Source organism: Pelobates fuscus, chromosome 9 (assembly GCF_036172605.1).
Source record: "Pelobates fuscus isolate aPelFus1 chromosome 9, aPelFus1.pri, whole genome shotgun sequence".
NCBI lineage: Eukaryota > Metazoa > Chordata > Amphibia > Anura > Pelobatidae > Pelobates > Pelobates fuscus.
In genome coordinates this window covers 152026957-152049430 of record NC_086325.1, presented here as the reverse complement: position 1 = coordinate 152049430, position 22474 = coordinate 152026957, and the positions used below count along the sequence as shown (strand labels likewise).

The 22474-nt window shown below is 43.7% G+C and overlaps 1 protein-coding gene across 4 annotated transcripts in view; it reads right to left on the bottom strand.

The window, feature by feature from the left end:
* Positions 1-17642, bottom strand: part of LOC134573199 (oocyte zinc finger protein XlCOF7.1-like) — a 34185-nt gene extending 16543 nt beyond the window's left edge. For 2 of the 4 annotated variants that reach the window (XM_063432779.1, XM_063432777.1), the window contains exons 1-2: positions 17379-17642; positions 15552-15616 (exon numbers count right to left, since the gene is read on the bottom strand). The gene's annotated coding sequence lies outside the window, so the exon portion shown is untranslated. Of the gene's footprint in view, positions 1-2633; positions 2835-15551; positions 15617-17378 lie in introns of those variants that run through there. The other 2 variants (XM_063432780.1, XM_063432778.1) reach the window with 2 other exon arrangements.
* Positions 17643-22474: the final 4832 nt, after the last annotated feature.

Sequence of the window (22474 nt, the reverse complement as noted above, 5' to 3'; positions counted from 1 at the left end):
CCGATGTCTACCCCTTCAATCGGACACGCGACGGCACTAACACTGCTGAAACTTTACCTTCTCTGAACTTCAACTCTTCGACTGGAATCGAACGCCATTCGCCAATACGAACGGCACTTTAACATTGACATTTGCACGAACGGTTGCCGTTCGTCTATTTGAACTGACTTTAACATGGGAAATAGACCGGCAGCACAGCCAAATTCTCTGGAACTGTTTTGGGCATGAAATCATGCGTGCGGTCGGTCAAAAGAGACTTCCACAAAACTTTTGAACCCCTGATCTGGGTGATTTTTGGATATGCTGTTCACCCAGATCAGGGCTATCCAAGAATGTATAATTATTTATGGGGCTGTTATGTTTTGGGGTGTTTTCTGGACTTTGGGGGAAATGTGTGTTTTTCTGCCTGTGGATAATTAGGTTATTGTATTAGCTGCTTTAATTATATCCCAGGCAGAGGGGTGGGCTTGTGATGTATGTGGGAGTGTCAAACATTACTGTATTGTTTTGATTGGTTTGTGTCCTTTGTGTCCTGTGCTCTACAAGGTCAACGTGGGTGGTAACCTTGTGGGGAAAATGTGTATGAAAGAAATGCCTTTTGTGCTCAATAAACAGATCATCTTGCACCTTCATAAAGTTTCGGCTCATGTTTGGGGGATTGGAGACCTACACTCTGGGGATTGCTATAATCACTATACTCCCCAGAGTAGATTCTTGTAAGAGCTTGTTCCTGCTCTCCGGATTTAGGAGAGGTCTGCCTACTGGAAGCTGGTTCCTGGTCTTGGGCCCAGAGTAGGAGGAAGTCGGCGAGACCCCAACCAAGCTGTGGCGGTTCGTGGGGTCTGCGGTGGTTATGGTGTCTAGTGGAGTGCTTGAAGCCCTCGGGAAGCACTAGGAGCATCCGTCAAACGGAGGTACTCGGTCGGAATACTGGAGATCCGTTACATAAGGTTATATTACATAAGTTGTGTTAAGGCCCATCTTCTTCAAAAATCTTTTAAATGGTATTTGACAGCCACAGTAAGTAATTTTTACGAGGAAATTTCACTTTCTATAAAATTATTCTTTTTTGTATATGACTATTAGCCCTTTTTTGTTTTCTTTTCAATAATAATATATAATTAATTCGCATTAACCTTAAATAATTACTTATAACCCAAATGCAATGTTAAGTGTCCATAGGTTAATATAAAATTCTGAGGTTACTATCCTTAACTGTACGTTTCAACCATCTATCTATAGTCAGGCTTGTCCAATTTATTTGTAAAACAAGATACGCCTAGATAAAATGGAAGCAGAGAACACTCATAGGGTAACACCGTTTAGTGTATATGTCCCTACTATGAATATTATGCACTCACAAAATAAAGGAGTATTTCAAGCCCATCAGATGTCTTTAAATCCTGGAGTATGATTCCTCAGGAGTACATGCAGAAAAGAGAACTGGACATAGTGTGAAATCTTAATTAAATAAAAAATCACATTTAATGGAAAAACTTACAGACAATCAGAAGTAAAAATGCTCATCAAAGATGGTGAATTGAAGAAGCAGGTTACAGGATTTATGAAGCAGCTCTACGCGTTTCGTCTAGATACTAGACTTCATCAGGAGCAACAGCAATCAAATATATAAAAAGCAATAGTAAAATACAAATGCATTAATAAAAGTCTAGTTTCTTTAAATCTTCTTATATAGGTCCTTAGTCCCATTCCGCGCCAAAAGTTCACCAATCCGTGGGTTCTATAGCAGCTGTTATACATTTTCTCAAAATTCAAGTCCGTCTATGTATTTCCGCATTGCCGCCGTGGAACGCACGTGCGTTCCACCCATCCGGAAGAGATCCTCTCTTTCGGACGCATATCCTAATACGTCATCTTTCCGTGGCCGGAACGCATATGCGTTCCACCTCGGCCAACGCCGAGAAATGTGGATACCGATGGGAAAACAAGAAATTACATATCAAAACACAAGAAACACAATACTCCAATTAACATCAATCAGGATCATAAAATGCTTTTTATATATTTGATTGCTGTTGCTCCTGATGAAGTCTAGTATCTAGACGAAACGCGTAGAGCTGCTTCATAAATCCTGTAACCTGCTTCTTCAATTCACCATCTTTGATGAGCATGAGTAATTTTGTTGGAAAGCCCCATCTATATCCTTTGTTTTTTGAACGAAGATGAGTTGCTATATCTTTAAAACGGATTCTACTCATTCTTGTAGCTAGCAAAAGATCAGGAAACACCAACAAACCTTTACATTTATCATGTGACTTAGGATTGATCCGCATTTGTCTTAAGAAGGTATATTTTATAAAGCCCAAACAATGAGTTAACGTTTATGCTCTGATATACACAAAGCACCTAAGGTTAAAGTGTTTCCTAGAGACACTCAAAATACAAAACGTACAAAGCAAAAAAAAAAAAACAAAGGAGAGAGAGTTGTGTAATTCACCAAAAAGTGATTATAGTAAATGGTACAACCTGTACAATAGTAAATGTAATTTTACCATAAGCACCGTGTATCTGTATAGTGATTGGTAGAATCTACCATGGGTGCATATCTATTGGGGGAAAAAAACATAATAGTATAGTACAATTAACATAAGTGGGGGTGGTATAAAACTCACAGGAAGATGATTAATTCAGGCATGTCTCCCTTAATGTTAGGGTAATAGTGTAGATATAGAGAATCCTCCATCGATGAAATTCTTAGGTATATGGGATATCTTCTTAGACACTCAAATCAAAGAAGAGAATAGATAGTGCAGATTGTATAAAAAGTATAAAAATTATTGTATATATGGCACTTAAAATATATCAAATGGAAAACAGCATATCTCCACACCAAGGTGGAATCCACGTGTTCAGCAGATAAAAAAAATACAGCGGAAATTCCAGCAGCAACAACAGGATCACAGATCAAGATAAAATAAAATGTTCATATGAACAAGAGAAATAGTCAATCCAACGCGTTTCTTCCTCTTCTGGACTTCCTCAGGGATGTGTAGATCTGAACCGACCAGCTTCTGCTTTTATATCAGCATTATAACGTGTAGCGCTACAGAATTTGTTGGTGCTATATAAATAATAATAATAATATTCACGGCAGCTGTTGGCGTGCGTTCCACTGTGGAACGCATTCGGCACTTCCGCGTCTGTATGTCACTTCCGGTTTGACGAACGTCAATGAAATAATATTGCTAATATGAATTACATTATAATACTGACCACCACTGATCAAGCTAATTTAAAAAAGGGGAAAATTATACTCAACACCGGGGCATAATACATTGGCAATTTTAAAGGCTGAGCATGTTAGCCGAAAATGCTTTTTTGTTTAAAAAAAAACAAAAACCATAGGTGCCTGCGTTAGAGAAATGGACCTAGGACACATTTGGTATTCATTATGTGTTAAAAAACCCTATTCAAGAAAAAAAAAATGTATAAAAATATGTAAAGTTAAATTATAAAAAGTAGAAAACAATATATTCCTAATTAGATAGTAAATATGTATGTGTGTATATATATATATATATATATATAGAGAGAGAGAGAGAGAGAGAGAGAGAGAGAGAGAGAGAGAGAGAGAGAGAGAGAGAGAGAGAGAGAGAGAGAGAGAGAGAGAGAAAAAGAGAGAGAGAGAGAGAGAATTCAGTGTGCAATCTATACAATAAACAAACATTACAAATAAATAATGGGTAATGCATGAGTGAATAAATGAATGCACGAATGAATGAATGTGAGTGCATGAATGAAAGGATGAATGAATGAATGAACGAACGAACGAACGAACGAACAAAGAGGTCTTAGTCTTATTCTGACCGAGTCTGTGAGTAAGCAGTTGTATGCCTCTAAAACAGATTGCCATGATATGCCAAGTTTCTGCCTCTAAAACTGCCATTATACCCACAATTATGCCATTAAAACTGCCATGATATGCCAAGTTACTGCCTCTAATACTGCCATAATATCCCAGAATTATGCCTCTAAAACTGCCATGATATGCCAATTTTATGCATGATCTGCCAATTATGTGCTTCTAAAGCAGATTGCCATAATGTGCTAAGTTTATTCATCTAAAGCTGCCATGATTATTCCAGATTGTCTGGCTGCAAAGTCGATTGCTATAGTGTGCCAATTGTATGCCTCTAAAACACGTATGTGTCATATTGCAGATGTATCACCTTCTGGCATTTACCTTCTTATTTTCCCTTTACCTTACAAACATTTTATGAAAAAAAGACAGAGAGACAGAGAGGTACAGACCGACAGACTGAAAGACAGAGAGACAGAGAGGTACAGACCGACAGACTGAAAGACAGAGAGACAGAGAGGTACAGACCGACAGACTGAAAGACAGAGAGACAGAGAGGTACAGACCGACAGACTGAAAGACAGAGAGACAGAGAGGTACAGACCGACAGACTGAAAGACAGAGAGACAGAGAGGTACAGACCGACAGACTGAAAGACAGAGAGACAGAGAGACACAGACCGACAGATACAGAGAGGTACAGACCGACAGATACAGAGAGGTACAGACCGACAGATACAGAGAGGTACAGACCGACAGATACAGAGAGGTACAGACCGACAGATACAGAGAGGTACAGGCCGACAGATACAGAGGTACAGGCCGACAGACAGAGGTACAGGCCGACAGACAGAGGTACAGGCCGACAGACAGAGAGGTACAGGCCGACAGACAGAGAGGTACAGGCCGACAGACAGAGAGGTACAGGCCGACAGACAGAGAGGTACAGGCCGACAGACAGAGAGGTACAGGCCGACAGACAGAGAGGTACAGGCCGACAGACAGAGAGGTACAGGCCGACAGACAGAGAGGTACAGGCCGACAGACAGAGAGGTACAGGCCGACAGACAGAGAGGTACAGGCCGACAGACAGAGAGGTACAGGCCGACAGACAGAGAGGTACAGGCCGACAGACAGAGAGGTACAGGCCGACAGAGAGGTACAGGCCAACAGACAGAGAGGTACAGGCCAACAGACAGAGAGGTACAGGCTGACAGAGAGGTACAGGCCGACAGAGAGGTACAGGCCGACAGAGAGGTACAGGCCGACAGACAGTCCCTACCAGGCAGCCTGAAGCTTGTCCTTTTTGGTCGGCTTCAACGCCAACACCGTCTGTCCTATTTCTATGATCCTATCCCGTGCCCCCCTATCATACAACCTATTTTGGCGTCGCTGGGTCGTATGCAGATTCTCCCTTACAGAGTCAGTTAGAGCCTGCAGGCGATCCCTCAACTTCAGGATGTAGGGTACAATAGGGATCCCTCCCTCTCCTGTGTCACCCTCCTAGTGCTTCCATATGAGGTCCAGGGGTCCCCATTCTTTTCTCCCATATAGGAGTTGGAAGGTGGAGAGTTCTATGGACTTCTGGGGCACTTCGCGATAGGCAAACAGGAGGTGGGGGAAGGAACATTTCCCAGTGCCGACCGGAGGCTGTGAACGTTTTAAGCACCTACTGCGCGTTCCCAGCTCCCTCGGTTACGGATTGAGCAATTATTTTTGAACTGCCCGAGTTGGTTGCACCCATGGCACAAGGGCCCAGTGTGTCAGAGTGGGGAGGTGTGGGTGCCAGAGTGAATGGAGCGCATCTGGGCTGAGGTGGAGTGCTTTGCGCCGGATACGACAGCCTGAAGGGGGGTCACCCTCTGCTGGATTCTACCTTCCTTCCATCGTGATATTCATCTGCTAACCTAGCTGCCTCCTCCATTGCTCCAGGATTACGATCCCTCACCCATTCCCAGATCTCTGTAGGTTTATGGTCAATGAACTGTTCTAGCAGCAACAGTTGTAGTGCATCTCCCAAGGTGGTTGCCTAGTATCTCTGCATCCAGAAATTCGATTCTGCAAAAGAGTCTGTTACCCTTTCTTAATCCTCAAAATTTTCTCTTGTAAGCTTTGGTTGTTACAGTGTACCGGGCCAGTAATATGTCTTTTACCCGCTCATAATGTTGTATGTCTGAGTCAGGTACTGCCCAGTAGGTTTCAGCTGCACGGTCTGATAATTTGCTGCTCAGAATGGCTGCCCAGTTCTCTTTATCCAGGTCTTCCAGAGCACATTGTCTTTTGAAATCCTGCAAATAGGCGTTAATTTCCATCTCCCCATCTGTAACGTGGCGTCTGCCCAAAATAGTTCCAAAACGAACAAAATGTCAAACGGTTCTCCTGGCTCATAGGTAGCGATTGTTCGTCTGGTTCGTGCAAACAATCCCAACGAACAGCACTTTCCTAGCTTGTCGTGAAAAGAAGCAGGCGTTTGTACAAAGTTACTGGTGTTCGCGGAGTCGAGTGTCCGACTTAGGAGTTCCAGACACTCGACGACCAAGTACCAAGGGGATGGTCGGTGTTCGGTAGATCACTCTACCGCATGTAGGGAAAATAACTGGGACCAGGAAATTACAGGGTTTGGTCACTCCATCCATACCTATCTATCCATATCCATCCCTATATCACTTCATCCATCCATATATCACTCCATCCATATATCACTCCATCCATCCATATGCATCCATCCATCTCGATTCCTCTGTACTTATCCATTTGTATCTATCCATCTTGTAACGAAGCTATACACTTTGGTTCCCAAACTTTATTTTTTCTTTGTTCGGTAGATAAAACCTACCGAACACCGAGCACCCCCCTGGCTTATTAACAATAAAGAAACCGCAGGATTAAGTGCTCTCTCCTTGTTACCCCCATTCATATAACCGAACGCCATTTGCTGGAGAAAACAGCGGCCATCGTGTCGCACGAAAAGAGGCAGCGGGACTTGGTCGTCGAGTGTCTGGAACCCAAAGTCGGACACTAGACTCAGCGAACACAGGTCAACTTCATGAACGCCTCCTTCTTTTTTCAGACAAGCCAGGAGAGCGCTGTTCGGTGGGTTTGTTCACACGAACCAGGTAAGATAAAGTAAACTTATTTAACAAAATATGCCCCATCATTTAGTGAATATTAGATCATTCCAATTCTACATTAAATGCTGATGGAAACAAAGTTTTTTAAGCTGTATATCCAAAACATTTCTTGGTGTGTTTATTTATTTATTTATTCTTTTATTAAATCCCACCCCCTCTCCCTCCCGGGGTATTAAGTGGTTGTTTGCCACAGTACTGTAACTTTGTAGGGATTTTTTTTGTAGGATACTTTTTGGTTCTAAAAGACTGAAAACTGGTGGTTTTTCCATATGGAGGACCTACTTTTGCAAATGCGTGAACTTAATGTACGGTCTTCGGATGTACAACGGTATCGTACAACAGTGCAAAGAGCTCCCACAGCGGTTTCCATGGAAATAGAAAGCTATTATATAGTGTACCACCAAATAAAGTGCAAAACCAGTTAAAAGTTTTTGCCATACAAAATACACTAATCAGCTACAACATTAAAATCACCTGCCTAATATGAATGAACTCCTGACTGTGATGCCAAAACAGCTCTAATGTGTTGAGGCATGAACTCCTGACTGTGGTTCAGGAGGAAGTCAAGTTTCCTCTATGATCTCAGTAACTTGGGAGGATGGTAAAATAGACACACCAATTCTTCCAAACTACTGCAAGTGCAATGAATTATATAAATGGGACCATGTATCTCCTTGCACTACATGGAACTCTGTTTCTTCAGTTAGGAACAAGACGCAACACGTTCTGTGTACTGGGGATTAGGTATAATGAGTTTCTTAACACATTTTTGCTGTATGGAGAGTTTACTAATAATTAAAATCCTCCACTTTTAGGTCAACATCTGGAAAATAATAGATAAAGTGTATGGCACAAAAACGTTCTCCTACTGATGAAGGAACAGTGTAAACGACAAATGGTTTAAACATAAATTTTGACCCAGTTGCTTCCTGCACCCTTGCTGTGTGCTCATTATGCCAGTAATTCAAATGAATGTACACAGATATACATGGTACAGAAAGGTACATATAATGTAAAACTAGATAATATAGTGCAAAACCAGTTAGGTTATTTACATATAAAAAAAACACTGATCAGACAACATTAAAAACTCCTGACTAATATCCTGTAGGTGCATGTTGTGCTGCCAAAACATCTATAATGCATCACGCCATGGACCTCTGAACGTGCCCTGTGATATCTTGCAGAAAATGATTAGCAGCAGATCTTTTAAGTCATGAACGTTGCTTGGTGAGGTCTCATGAATTGGAGGTGTTGTTCCAACACATCAAACAGATTCTCAATCAGGTTGAGATCTGGGGAATCTGGAGGCCATGTTCCTCAAACCATTTCTGAACATTTTGTCATGTTCCTCAAACCATTTCTGAACATTTTTGGCAGTGTAGCAGTGTGCTTTATCCTGCTGAAAGAGACTTCTGCCATCAGGGAACACCATTGCCATGTAGAGGTGTTGATTATCTGCAACAATCTCTAGGTAGATGGTACATGTCAAAGCAATATCCACATAACTGCCCAACCCAGAGCATGATAACACTGCCCCTGCCAGCCTGCCTTCTTCCCATAGTGTACCCTCTTTCCCAAGTAAACAATGCACATGCACCAAGCCATCCACCTATTCTAAAAGAAAATGTGATTCATTAGATCAGACAACAATCTTCTATTGCTCCATGGTCAAGTTTGGTTTTTTTTTGTTTTTGTTTTTTTAATATACCACAACTGAGAACCACAAGTGCAGTTTAATCTTTTGTTTACTCAGGAGACCCCATAGTGTGCTAATATAACTACAAATATCTAAGCCCAGTATCTAGTGTGTCTCAAGATAACTAGTTACGGTTATCCTTGAAGACATATCCTCTGTTAAATTGTGATATAAATTTAATTATATACACAGTAACTTGTCATATGTATGATATTGTCAGGATCGGGACAGGGATCCAACACGCAGAGTACAAACAGGTACAGGATACGTATACCGGACCTTAGAATGGCCGGACTAACGTACGGAGATAATAGAGAATAGTCAGAGACAAGCCGAGGTCGAGGGAACGAGAAGACAGGTAAGCGAGGAACAAGCCGGGTCAAGGGTAACAGAGGTAATCAGAGTAAGTCAAACAAGCCGGGTCGGAACCAAAGGGATAACAGAAATACAAGAGCACTGTGTGACTAGGCAGACTAGAACCACGACAGGGCAATGAGCAAATGGGAGAAGCATGTTTAAATACCCTGGCTCGGAAGGAAGACACGCCTCCGACGAGTCCGGATTAGTCTCTAAAGGATTGAGTGACAGGTCGTTCCGGGTTGGCGTCATGACGTCGGCCTCCGGACGTCATGCTACAAAAGGAAGTGACTCCCTCGCGGCCGGCGTTTACGTGACCGGGTGGACCGCGAGGAACAGAGGAAACAGGCCGTCCGGACGGATAGACGTCTAAGTCTCTACCTCTCTCGGAGGTAGAGACTTCAGGTACCCTGATAGATATCAAGCTTAGTACTCTTCATTCCCTCCTATTTTAATTCACATTCACTTTTTATTTTTTGAGGATAGTGTATATGTAGAAGTTATTACTAATAAAGACTATAATCTAATTATCTCTAATTTTATCACTATTGTATGGTTAAAATAAGTGTTTTTATACTAGTGGTAATCTATGGAGATTTGACTCCATCTCTTTGGGAGTCGGATCTCTATTTGGTTTGTCTGTTGAAATTTATCAGGGGTTATAAACCTTGCGGATTACCATACAGTCCTTTTCTTGCAATAGGGTTGGGTTATTGCAATTTTTGTCAAAATATATGAGAATAATTGTTACAAACTACCCTTTGCCACTGGCCTTTGGAGGAGCCTGATTGCCAGCCTCCTGCCCTATGACTATGGCCCTGCAAAAAGACATGCAAAAAAGTGACTTCCATGGGAAAATGTGCCTCTTCCTCTCCCCCTTTTTCCTATCCTATTGTTCTCCAGCAGGGTGTTGTCCCAGGGACACTGCCAGACCAGTTGAAACTGGCTGCTTTGTCCCTCCTCAATCTCCCATCAGCCCTTGCTATTGTCTGACCACACCCTTCCTTGTACTATAGTGCACTTTTAACATTGGACATATTGAGCACTCAGATCCAAGCTATCTGGGGATATGTTGGACATATAGGTTAAACATTGTATTATAGGAGTTATGTATTTTATGTGGTTTTTGTAACAGTTTTTCTTACTTGGAGATATTTCCAGTTACTGGAGATAATTAAGGTACCACAGCCACTTAAGTCAATTATCTCCAGGATAGAGGAGAAGATAGACAAGCCCCACTGATCTGATCTGGGTGATTTTTGGATATGTTGTTCACCCAGATCAGGGCTATCCAGGGATGTATTGTGGGGATATGTTGTTCTTTTAGGGTGTTTCTGGACTTTGGGTAAAACAGGATATTTTCTGCCTGTGGTAATTGAGTTAGTCCATTGTGTTTGGCAATTGTATCACAGGCAGAGGGGAGGGTTTGTGTACATTAGCTGGGAGTGTCTAACTGTACAATACTGTGTTGATTGGCTGTTGTGACTGTGTCCTGTGCTCCACAAGATCCACGTGGGTGGTAACCTTGAGGGGAAAACTGTATATAAGAAATGCCTTTGTACTCATTAAACCAGTTCTACTTGACCCTCAACTCGCAGCCTTGACTCGTGTATGGAGGGGACAGCTATAATCACTACAGGGATTGCTATACTCTGCATACTGCCTTGGCTTCACTGAGCTCTTCCAAGAGCTTCTTCCTGTTTCGCTCTCTGGTAGGAAGAGATGTTTACCCACTGGAACCTGGAGCCTTGTCGTAAGTCAAGGGTGGGTAGGAGACGGCGAGACCCCCCCAACCAAGCTGCGGTGGTCGGTGGGGTCTGCAGTGCTTATGGTGTCTGGTGCGGTGCTGATGGTCCTTGGTGAGCGCTAGGAGCATCCTTTCTACGGTCCAACCCCTTAGTTGGCCTGGGGCAACCGTAACAATAATTTAGATTACATTTATTTTTTATAAAAACAAAAAATAAATACAAACCGCTTGGTTTTGTATTGTTCGCAGCTCCCTGCAACTTGAGCCACAAACTGGTTATACAGAAAACATATATTTAACTTTATCTATACCTCCAAAGTAAGACAGTATGATATACAATGTATTGTTAATCCTAGTAATAGTATATAGTTTTATGTTAAATGGTTCTGTCACCTAATCTGTACATACTTCACTTTGTAGTACTGGTTTGGTTTTAGGCTATTGAACCTCTACACTTTTTGCCTTACACTTTTCTATTTATTTATACTTACTGAGAAGTTTCAGCTTCAGTACTCATTTTCTCAATCTTCCAGGTGTATATCTATTTAGTCAATTTTTTCCCCAAATTGACTTCCATTCTTAGGGCAGCCACTTGTTCGGACAGGACTTTACATTTAGTTTTTGTCTTGCTGTTAGGGTACCTTAGTTGGCCTTAGTTAATATTTTGGCTTCTTGTGCCACTAGTTAGCAATCACATGATGCCAATCCACAACCTCAACTAAGAAGCTATTTCGAACTACAGCCCAAATCATAATTCGTGCCTCACAACCCTGACTTCTTGACAAAGCAGTTAGGGCCTCACGTGTCCCAGTACAATCTTTCTCAAATATCTTTGTTGTCACCACAATGCTCGATGGCCTACTTACGCATCGTAGAACAACAATAAGCAAGTGAAAAAAAAGGCGCTTATAATAGTGATTGTGACCTTATTACACAAAGCAGCACATATAAGTGTATCAGCTCATAACACCCAACAATAAAATCCAAACAAAGAAATAAGTGCGTTAAATATTATTATATAAGTGCAAATTTAACTCACTGTATCAATAAAGTGAGGTAGTGCAGACAATTTATACCACTTTCTCATGAAGTGCAAAATGCAAGTGCTACATCCAAACACTTATACCACTCTTTATAAGTGCAATATGAAAAACTCCTTAATGCCAAAATTGTAAAGTGACCTAGTGCATTAAAATACCAAATATGGTACACTTACTAGAATCATATGCTTGAAGTAAACCTCGGTTTCAAATAGTGTTACATAAAAAAGAAATACAATACAAAGCACATATAGTGAAATATTGCTTTTTAAAAAAATAATACAGAGTGTATGTAAAATTTTCAGTCACAAGCAGAGAGCAGAGGAACCTGCTCTACTTTTGACAGCTCGAAATGCAAAGATCCACTGCAGCCAATAAGGTAAAACGGTTTATTTCCACAGTAGTAAAAAAAAAAAAACACAGCATCCATTCACATGTTCCGGATCCCTGTAAAATACTGTCCTTTTGTGAGTTTGTGTATCTGCCGGCTAAATCAAACAGTCTGTGCACCCTCACGATCGGCAAAGTTCACAGGATACTTCCGGGAGGCCTTTGCCGATCATGAGGGTGCACGGTTTGATTTAGCCGGCAGATGCACGAACTCACAAAAGGACAGATATGATTCTAGTAAGTGTACCATATTTTTTTATATTTTGTTTTTGTCTTGCTGTTAGGGTACCTTTGTTGGCCTTAGTTTTTGGCTTCTTGTGCCACTAGCTAGCAATCACATGAGGCTAATCCCCAACCTCAACTAAGAAGCTATTTCGAACTTCAGCCCAAATCATAATTCATGCCTCACAACCCTGACTTCTTGACAAAGCAGTTAGGGCCACACGTGTCCCAGGACAATCTATCTCAAATATCTTTATTGTCACCACAATGCTCGATGGCCTACTTACGCATCGCCCTAACTCATATGTAGTGCCGCTCATTGCCACTTGGCAACTAGTTCGGTTTCCCAAGTGATTAATTGGAACTTATTTGTATTGCCACTTGGCAAGAGATAGGTAAGCCAGTACCTGGGTGTTTTACAGTTTGTCCTACTAACCCATAGTGGGGCTCATTCAAATCTTTTCAGTATAACAATTTTCTTCTGTTTCAGATATGGTTATAACAGCCCTACTATACGTGGAATGAGAGCGGAGGAGAGAAAGAAGATGGAATTAGGGGATGATAAACATTCTCACAATTTGTTTTCAGGTCCAGATTTGGGTGATGCACCAAGACACGAAGCAATGGGAAGAGACAGTATTTCCTTACAGCAGCTAGTCAGGAGCAGTGGTTACATCCAATACATTATCTTATAACCAGCATAGGTTCAGGTTTTAAATATTCCTCACTGAATTATGGTATCATTTTGCCCAATATTACCAATTAATTACATTATTAATCCTTCATACTTACCTTCATAGCAATCTGGAAAGATTTCTGTGCTTTGTAATAGTTGCTGAATCAATTAAGGATATTGACACTCTAGAAAGAGTTCAGAGAATGGCTACTAAGCTGGTTCATGGATTGCAGGATAAAACTTACCAGGAAAGGTTAAAGGATTGGAGGATGGAGGAAAGACGAGACAGGGGGGTATGATAGAAACATTGAAATACATAAAGGGAATCAACACAGTAAAGGAGGAGACTATATTTAAAAGAAGAAAAACTACCACAACAAGAGGACATAGTCTTAAATTAGAGGGGCAAAGTTTAAAAATAATATCAGAAAGTATTACTTTGGATGTGGATGCCTGGAATAGCCTTCCAGCTGAAGTGGTAGAGGTTAACACAGTGAGGGAGTTTAAGCAGGGCCGCCACCAGAAATTTTGGGGCCCCTAACTGAGCTCAGGGTCTGGGCCCCTGGGGGCCCGCCTCCAAAACCGCCCACAGAGACGGTCTCCAAATCCAGCCCACAGGAATACACACACAGACACAAACACATTCACTGATACAAAAGGACACAGATACACACACACACACACACTGATAAATACTAACAGACACACATACTGAGACACAAATAGGCATACATACTGACACACAAATACTGAGACATACACACATATACAGACACACAGGCGTACATAGTGACAGACACATACTAACATAGATACAGACACACATGCATAAGGACATACAGACACAGACACATTCATAATGACATACAGACAGACATTCATACTGACATACACACATTCATACTGACATGCAGACATACATACACTGACATTCATACACACATAATGACATGCATACAGATAGACATATATGCATACATACATACAGACTGGCATCCATACAGACACTGACATCCATACATACACACATTCATAATGACATACATTCATACTGGCATACATGCATTCATACAGACACACATTCATAATGACATGCAGACATACATGCATACAGACAGACATACACACATTCATAATGACATGCATACATACATACACTGACATTCATACACATAATGACATGCATACATTCACACAGACACAGACATAGACAGACATACATACACACAGACAGACATACATACACACAGACAGACATACATACACACAGACAGGCATACACACACAGACAGGCATACACACACAGACAGGCATACACACACAGACAGACAGACACACACAGACAGACAGACATACACACAGACAGATAGACATACATACACACAAACATACATACATACACACAGACAGACATACACACAGACAGACAGACATACATACACACAAACAGACAGACATACATACACACAAACAGACAGACATACATACACACAAACACACAGACAGACAGACACACACACAGACATACATTCACACACACACAGAGCTCATTTTCCAGCCACCCTCCTGTTTCTTACCTTGTCTTTGCAGGAGGGTGGCTGGCTGGGGCTGATGGGACTGTCGGGCGGGCGGGGCTCTCCCTCTTCATTGTCGGGCAGGCGGGGCTCTCCCTCTTCATTGTCGGGCAGGCGGGGCTCTCCCTCTTCATTGTCGGGCAGGCGGGGCTCTCCCTCTTCATTGTCGGGCAGGCGGGGCTCTCCCTCTTCATTGTCGGGCAGGCGGGCGGGCGGGCGCTCCCTCCTCCCGCGCGGAGTGAACTGGGAGGAAGTGACCACTTCCTCCCAGCAGCACTTGCGCTGCGGCGGCAATTTATTTTTTAAAGGGGCCCGGTCGCGCTATACCACGGCCACAGCGCTGACCGGGCCCCTGAAGAGATGGGCCCCATCAGCGTGCGGGCGCCGCAGTTCCGCTGCTACACGTGGGGCCCGGGCGGCCGGGCCCCCCAGGGCCGCCGGGCCCGTGACAACCGTTATGGTTGTCACCCCCTGATGGCGGCCCTGAGTTTAAGCATGTGTGGGTTAGGCATAAGCCTATCCTAGACTTAAGATAAGGCCAGGGACTAAGTAAAGGTTTTTGGAAATATTGGGCAGACTAGATGGGCCGAATGGTTCTTATCTGCGGTCACATTCAATGTTTCTATAAGTCAGGCCTAATAATTGGGGGTGGATTTTGCTAATTATTTTGTTCTGAGATTAGGCAGTATTAATTATTTTTGCCCTCATTTTTCAGGCCTACCTGCTCGTCTGTTTCAGCACACCACTACCTACTTGATATTACTGGGATAGATCAAGTCTTATTGATTAACATTGGTCTTTTGTCACCGATCACAAATATGTATACATACACAAAAACACACATATGTATGAGTGCATTACACAGACACAAATATAATAAAACGTATTCAGCTTACCGAATAGTGTTTGACAGCTGCTTCTCAGAGTTTGCTTTAGGGAAACTATTTTCTAATAAAACGTTCTAAAAAATAAAATTGTAATGTTATTTTTGTTAAATAGAATTTTATTAACATTTTTGCAGATTGTGCAGAGGTGTACAGAAAAGAAAAAAGGGTGAGCGCACATACATTTTGAAGTAAAATATCAAATACATTACATATTGTACTCATAGAATAGGTATAATACAGTCAAAGTTGCATTGGACAATATATACTGATATATATTGATACGGATTCCCTGTCTGAGCCTGAACTAGATCCTCTCGTTCAGGCCTGTCCAACCTGCGGCCCCCCAGATGTTGCTGAACTACAACTCCTATAATTCTTTCAATGAAACCGATAGCCAGGGAATCATGGGAGTTGTAGTTCAGCAACATCTGGGGGGCCGCAGGTTGGACAGCCCTGCCCTAGTTGAAGCCCTGTCTGTGTTTCGCTCGGAGGTCACCCCTTGTCATAGTGCAACCTGAACCTGCAGACAGCAAGGTGTGGCCGCCCCTTTAAGAGACCTGGCTGGATTTCAACTCACAGGTCCAGCATCCCAGTCAGGTTCTCTACCTTGCTGTCCACCAGGGGGCTTCAGTATCTACCTATATTTGTCTGCTTCCCGATTCCTTGTCTGGATGGAGCAGTGCTGATCCACCTGCAGCCCCTTGCTCTCCCCAGCTCAGCCTCTCGCATTCACGGCCGGCCTTAGGGGTGTGCGAGCTGTGTGGCCACCACCGCTCACACATGGCTGGCATTTAAAAATATTAAAATAACTTGTGGCGGAGCTTCCCTGCGGCGGGGCGGAGCTATAAGCGCCGGATAACTGCTGCAGGGGAAGCAGGAAGGAGTCCCTGCTTCCCCAACAACCAGTCTCCAGGAGCTGCACTGCCGCCACAGGTAACGGTGTGATTGTCAGTGTGACTGTCTGTGTGTGTGTGTGTGTGTGTATGTATGACTGTCTGCCTGTGGGTGTGTGAGTTCCTGACTGTGTGTGTGTGTGTGTGGCTGTCTGCATGTAAGTATGTGTGGCTGTGTGTGTGTAAAACTGTATGTGTGTCTTTCTGCCTGTAATTGTGTGTGAGTGTGTTTATCTACCTGTAACTGTGTAGGTGTGTTACTGCCTGTACCTGTGTGTTACTGCCTGTACCTGTGTGTTTCTGCCTGATCCTGTGTGTTTCTGCCTGATCCTGTGTGTTTCTGCCTGATCCTGTGTGTTTCTGCCTGATCCTGTGTGTTTCTGCCTGATCCTGTGTATGTGACGGATTTGACAGTGTATATGTATAACTGTGTGCATCTGACTGTGTGCACATAACTCTGCAAAAATATACACCTGCATTCACACACAGGCCTATATGCATGTTTTTATCTGAATTAAATAACCATCACACACAGCCAATAAACCCAGAACAAATATCACACACAGCCAACACATAGCATATATATCACACACAGTCATCACACCTACTATCACATACACAGACAACACAAACATTACATCATACATGGATGAGGGGGGGCACAGTGAAGATTTTTCACACAGGGCGCCTAAAGGCCGGCCCTGCTCGCATTGCTCTCCCCGGCTCAGTCTCTCATTTCATTCTTTAAACAGCAGCCTCTCCCTTCTCTGTCCGCATGGGTATAAAATGCACTCAGGCCGTGTCTGGGCATGAGAGGCACTCAGGCCGTGTCTGGGCATGAGAGGCACTCAGGCCGTGTCTGGGCATGAGAGGCACTCAGGCCGTGTCTGGGTATAAAATGCACTCAGGCGATATGGTATAAAGGCTGATAGTTCTAACTCACCATCAGAAGACTCGAACCCGAAGCAGAGGGAGGAGCCTGCGCGCGGTATTTTCGCTCACTATATAAACTGCTGACACATTGTTACCAGTCAGACCGTTCAGTAGTGAGTGGGAGATCCTGGCTTCTCTGCTCTCCCCAATCTGACAAACTTCGCCTCACTAGTTCATGTATCTGTTATCTCCCCCACACTGACAGATACTTTATCCCAAACTAAACTCTGCAGTTTAAGATCAATAAAACCCGACTCCCCTTTATTTTATCAACAGCCCCGGAAACAGCTCTGCACAACCAGCCATTCCATCCAGCTCTCCATCCTCCCCCTGCACAGCCTGCCATTCCATCCAGTTCTCCACCTCCCCCTGCACAGCCTGCCATTCCATCCAGTTCTCCACCTCCCCCTGCAGGAAGGGAAGAGAAAGCAGGAGAATTCAGTAATGAAATGAGGGGGCGGAGCCTGCGGCACACAATCTGAAGTGTCACTGAATAGGACATAACACGGGGTATCGGGGAACATTCCGTGCTGCACACACCGAGTACCAGCCGCCATGTGGCGGAGCCGCTCACTGACTGCCTGCACGGTCCTCCAGGGCCTTCAGGGAAACAGTGTTACCGCCCATTAGCTGCCCTGATAGGATACAGAGTGCTGGAATGTCCGAATAGAACGTCTTGCGATCTGGGAATGGAATGAAATGTATCTCCGCACTCAGTATCACACCACACAATATCATACCCCCTATTAGCATACCGTCTATTAACATGCTCTTCCATCAAAGGGGGGCTCTTGGCAGGGTTTACATCTCCTTCTACTGGTACTGACTGCATAGCAACATTGAAATGGAGAAATAATATAAATCGATAGAACCAAGCACATTTATACAGTGTCTGATATATTATGTAACTGTTTGTATAATATTATTATTGTATTCTAGTTATTGCAGTGTTAGTAGAAAACATTTAAAGGAACACTCTGGGCACCATAACAACTTCATCAAAAGGAATTTGTTATGGTGCCAGGAGGTACCTGAGCACTTTCTTACCTGAAGAGGTTAAACCATTCTCAAATCGGTTTAACCCCAAAAGGTTGCCTTCAGTGCAGACTATTTAGTTCCCCAAGCAGCACCCGGCTTCTGAAATTAACTTTCAGAAAGGGTGGAATGCCACGGTATGTCGCAGGTTACCCCCTTTGAGACTCACCCACCTTTCCCAATCTCACACCTCCCAAATTTTGGAGATATGGAAGTGTGATGTGTTTTGGTTTAAAATTATTCTATTGTGCCAGGAAAACAAAGCTGTTTTCCTGGCATTATAGAATCCTGCAGTACCCCCCTCCCGCAACGCTGAAGGGGTTAAAACCCCTTCAGTCACTTACCTGAAGCCAGTGCCGATGTCCCTCGGCGCTGGGTCAGGCTGTGCTCCTCCACCGCCATCAACCAGCGGGGAAGACCTCATGTGCATGCACGGCAATGGCCACGCTCGCATTAGGATTTCCCCATAGGAAAGCATTATTCAATAGCGTGAGGACGTCCAGCGTCAGATACCAAACCAAAGGTCCATTTAAATTCCGGAAGTCCCTCTAGTGGCTGTTTGGTAGACAGCCACTAGAGGAGGAGTTAACCCTCAGAAGTAATTATTGCACTTTCTCAAGCTTAAGGGACATGGGACATTGCAGCCAGACCGTTTCAATGAGCTGTCACTTTGGAGCTTTACATGGATTCTATATTGAAAATTCAGAGTATATACTTTGTCTCATTTAGGATCTGACTTTTTTTTTTTTTTAAATGTGTCAATGGTCATTGCTTATGTCACCCCCATCAGCCGTCATGAGTGACAGCTTCTTCCAGCAAGATGCACAATCTATATGATATATTGCAAGAGGGAATATCTATGAAACAACCTGTGACTTGCCAGGGTCTTCCAGAGTCCTAATTTTTGCTCATCTGCTATATATTCAGCTACTCACCCACTGTTTTTTTGTCTCTTGGAATTAAAAGGACACTCCAGTGCCAGGAAAACAAGCCATTTTCCTGGCACTGCAGGTCCCCTCTCCCTCCCACCCCCCCTCCTAAGGTGCTGAAGGGGTTAAACCCCTTCAGTGACATACCTGCATCCAGCGCCAATATCCCCGGCGCTGGTTCAGGGTCCGCCCACGCTCCTCCCCGCCGACGTCATCCGGCGGAGGAGACTGATTGCTCATGCGTGGCCACCAGGGTGAGACCTAATGCGCATGCGCATTAGACCTCCCCATAGCAAAGCATTGAAAAATAGCCTTGTCGTCTATTTATTGGGACTCCCACTAGAGTAACCGTAATCTAACACAAACTATATAGGTCTTTACCAGCTATGTGGAAAAGGCTAAGTACTCGAGACAATTTTTTTTTTTTTTTTCACTGGATTGTCTGCTGTAGGCTATCCTGATTTAGGGTACAACTGCCTCTGTGCATGTATGGGATAAAAAGGTGTAAACACCATTTAAAATATAAAGGATTTTATCAGCAGCCATATAGTCTTCTGAGATAAATGAGCCAGGGATACACACCTTTAATACTCCTAGTGGCTGTCCTAGAATACAGATGTCTGCATTTGAAAAGGTTTGTTTACAAGGCCCCAGCAATTACTGTGCCTTCTACAAATTAGCTGCTCAAAATCACTCATCTCACCTAACTCCATAGGCGTGCGCACAGGGTGTGCCGGGTGTGCCTGGGCACACCCTAATCCCCGCGGCACGCCTATGGATAGAGACTGGCAGGGGAGATCTCAGGATCTCCCCTGTCGGCTCATACAGAGCCGGCGCTATCCAAGCGCCGGCTCTGCTCTAAACCTCCATGGGCCAGTGGGGAGATCAAAGATCTCCCTCACCGGCCCATAGCAGCATGGAGGGAGGCAGGAGAGGACCCCGGGAGCTCTAGCCAGCAGCTCCGCCGGGTTCCTCTCGTGAGATCTGAGCGTTGCCGCGGGAACGCTCAGATCTCGCGAGAGTGAACTCTAGCCCTGCAGGCTGGATGGCAGCAGCACGGTCCCCTCCTACATAAGGTAAGAAGGGAGGGGGGATATTTACTAATTTGCCCCCTCCTCCACCCCCACAATCACCCAAACATACGGCACGCACACACATACAGCACCCACACACACACACAGCACCCTCACACACACACAGCAGACACACAGCACCTACACACATACAGCACCCACACATATACAGCACCCTCAAACACACAGTACACTAACAGCACCCTCACAAACCCACACACAGCACCCTCACACATACAGCACACACACACACAGCACACATACAGAAACAGCACCCTCACAAATACAGCACCCACACACACAGCATCCTCAAACACACATCACCCACACATACAGCACCCTCACAAATACAGCACCCTCACACATACAGCACCCTCGTACAAACAGCACTTACACACATACAGCACCCACACATATACAGCACCCTCAAACACACAGCACCCTTACAAACACACACATACAACACCCTCACACACAGCACCCACACACACAAACAGCACCAACACAAACACACACACACAGCACCCTCACACATACAGCACCCCCCCCACACACACACAGCACCCACACACACACACAGCACCCTCACAAATACAGCACCCACACACAGCATCTCCAAACACACAGCACCCACACTAACAGCACCCTCACAAACACACACACACCAGCACCCTCACACACACACCACACTAACAGCACCCTCACACACAGCACCCTTACACACACAGCACCCTCACAACACCCTCACACAGCACACTAACAGCACACACACACACACAGCAGTGTATGTATGTGTGTGTGTATATATATGTGTCTATATACATACATATATATACACGCGGCGTGTGTTTGTGCTCTAGGGTGCACACCCTAATGCAATAGGCTGCGCACGCCTATGCCTAGCACACTAGAAGAAGGAAAATAAAACCAAATGAAACAGTAACCAGGCTACGCGGCCCAGAACATAACATTCAACAAACTACTGGTTAGCAGCCTAACTAAACAAAAAATCCATAGGACAGGTATAGCCTACTTACGAACTGTTCAAACAATGTGAAGTGTGTGAGGCCGGGTGCCAGTTATATGATGAGGGAGTTTGAGTCATAGGAAGAGCAAAACCTTTAAAGGTTCTGTCCTTAACAAGCTACCTGTCCAGTGGAGAGGAAGGAACAACAACTTATTAAAGAGTATTGAAGCTTAGTGTATGCAAATTGCTGGATGTTTCAGCAGCACACTACAGATGGACAGCCCTATTTGACCACCTTGCTGGGTAGCATGTCACCCTGACATGCACTTTTACAGTTGAGATTTTAAACCGTGACAAATCAAGCCACTTGCCTCAGGCCTTTACTCCTAAAAGTTGGCAAGTATTTCAATCTCTCTCTTTACAAGCTTACCAAAAATATTCCTCGGATATCTGTGAACTGGGAGGAAAAAAATGTTGATGTTTTTCTCCCACAATATGGGCTCTGACCGCAGACAGCCTCCGGGGTTACAAGAGACACTACAGGCGCATTCATCTTAGAAGCATAATTAAGGTATATGAGATAACCAATCTAGCTTGTTTTTGTTTGTTTGTTTATTAAAAGGGATATACAGATGAAGTACCTTATTAAAGACTAACTAGTATAGTTTAGAAGCTATAATGAATAAGTAAATGGACACAGTATTCCTCAATTTTCAATCAAATCCCAAAACTTCTCATTGACTATTCCTGTCAGTGTAGTGAAGATTTTAAACGCTAGATTAAGATATATTTAACTTAACGAAGATATAATTTAACTAAAAGCGGCACTGTCATGCCGAACTTACCTTTCCCCAATCGATTCCTTTTCTCTCCCTCTGTCAGGATCTGTTCTTCATTTCTTCCTGTTTGCTCTAGTTTTCTTTAAAACATAAGACAAAGTAGGGACTACTTGCCTTATGGAGGTTTCCTATGCCTGACCATCTATGACATCTTTGCAGAGGAGCAAAGTGTGCTCCATTTCCGGTGGTCAGAAAATGTTTCCCATAATTCTTAGCTTTCCTCCCTTTTCACGCAATGCTTCCTGTCAGTATTCCCGAACGTC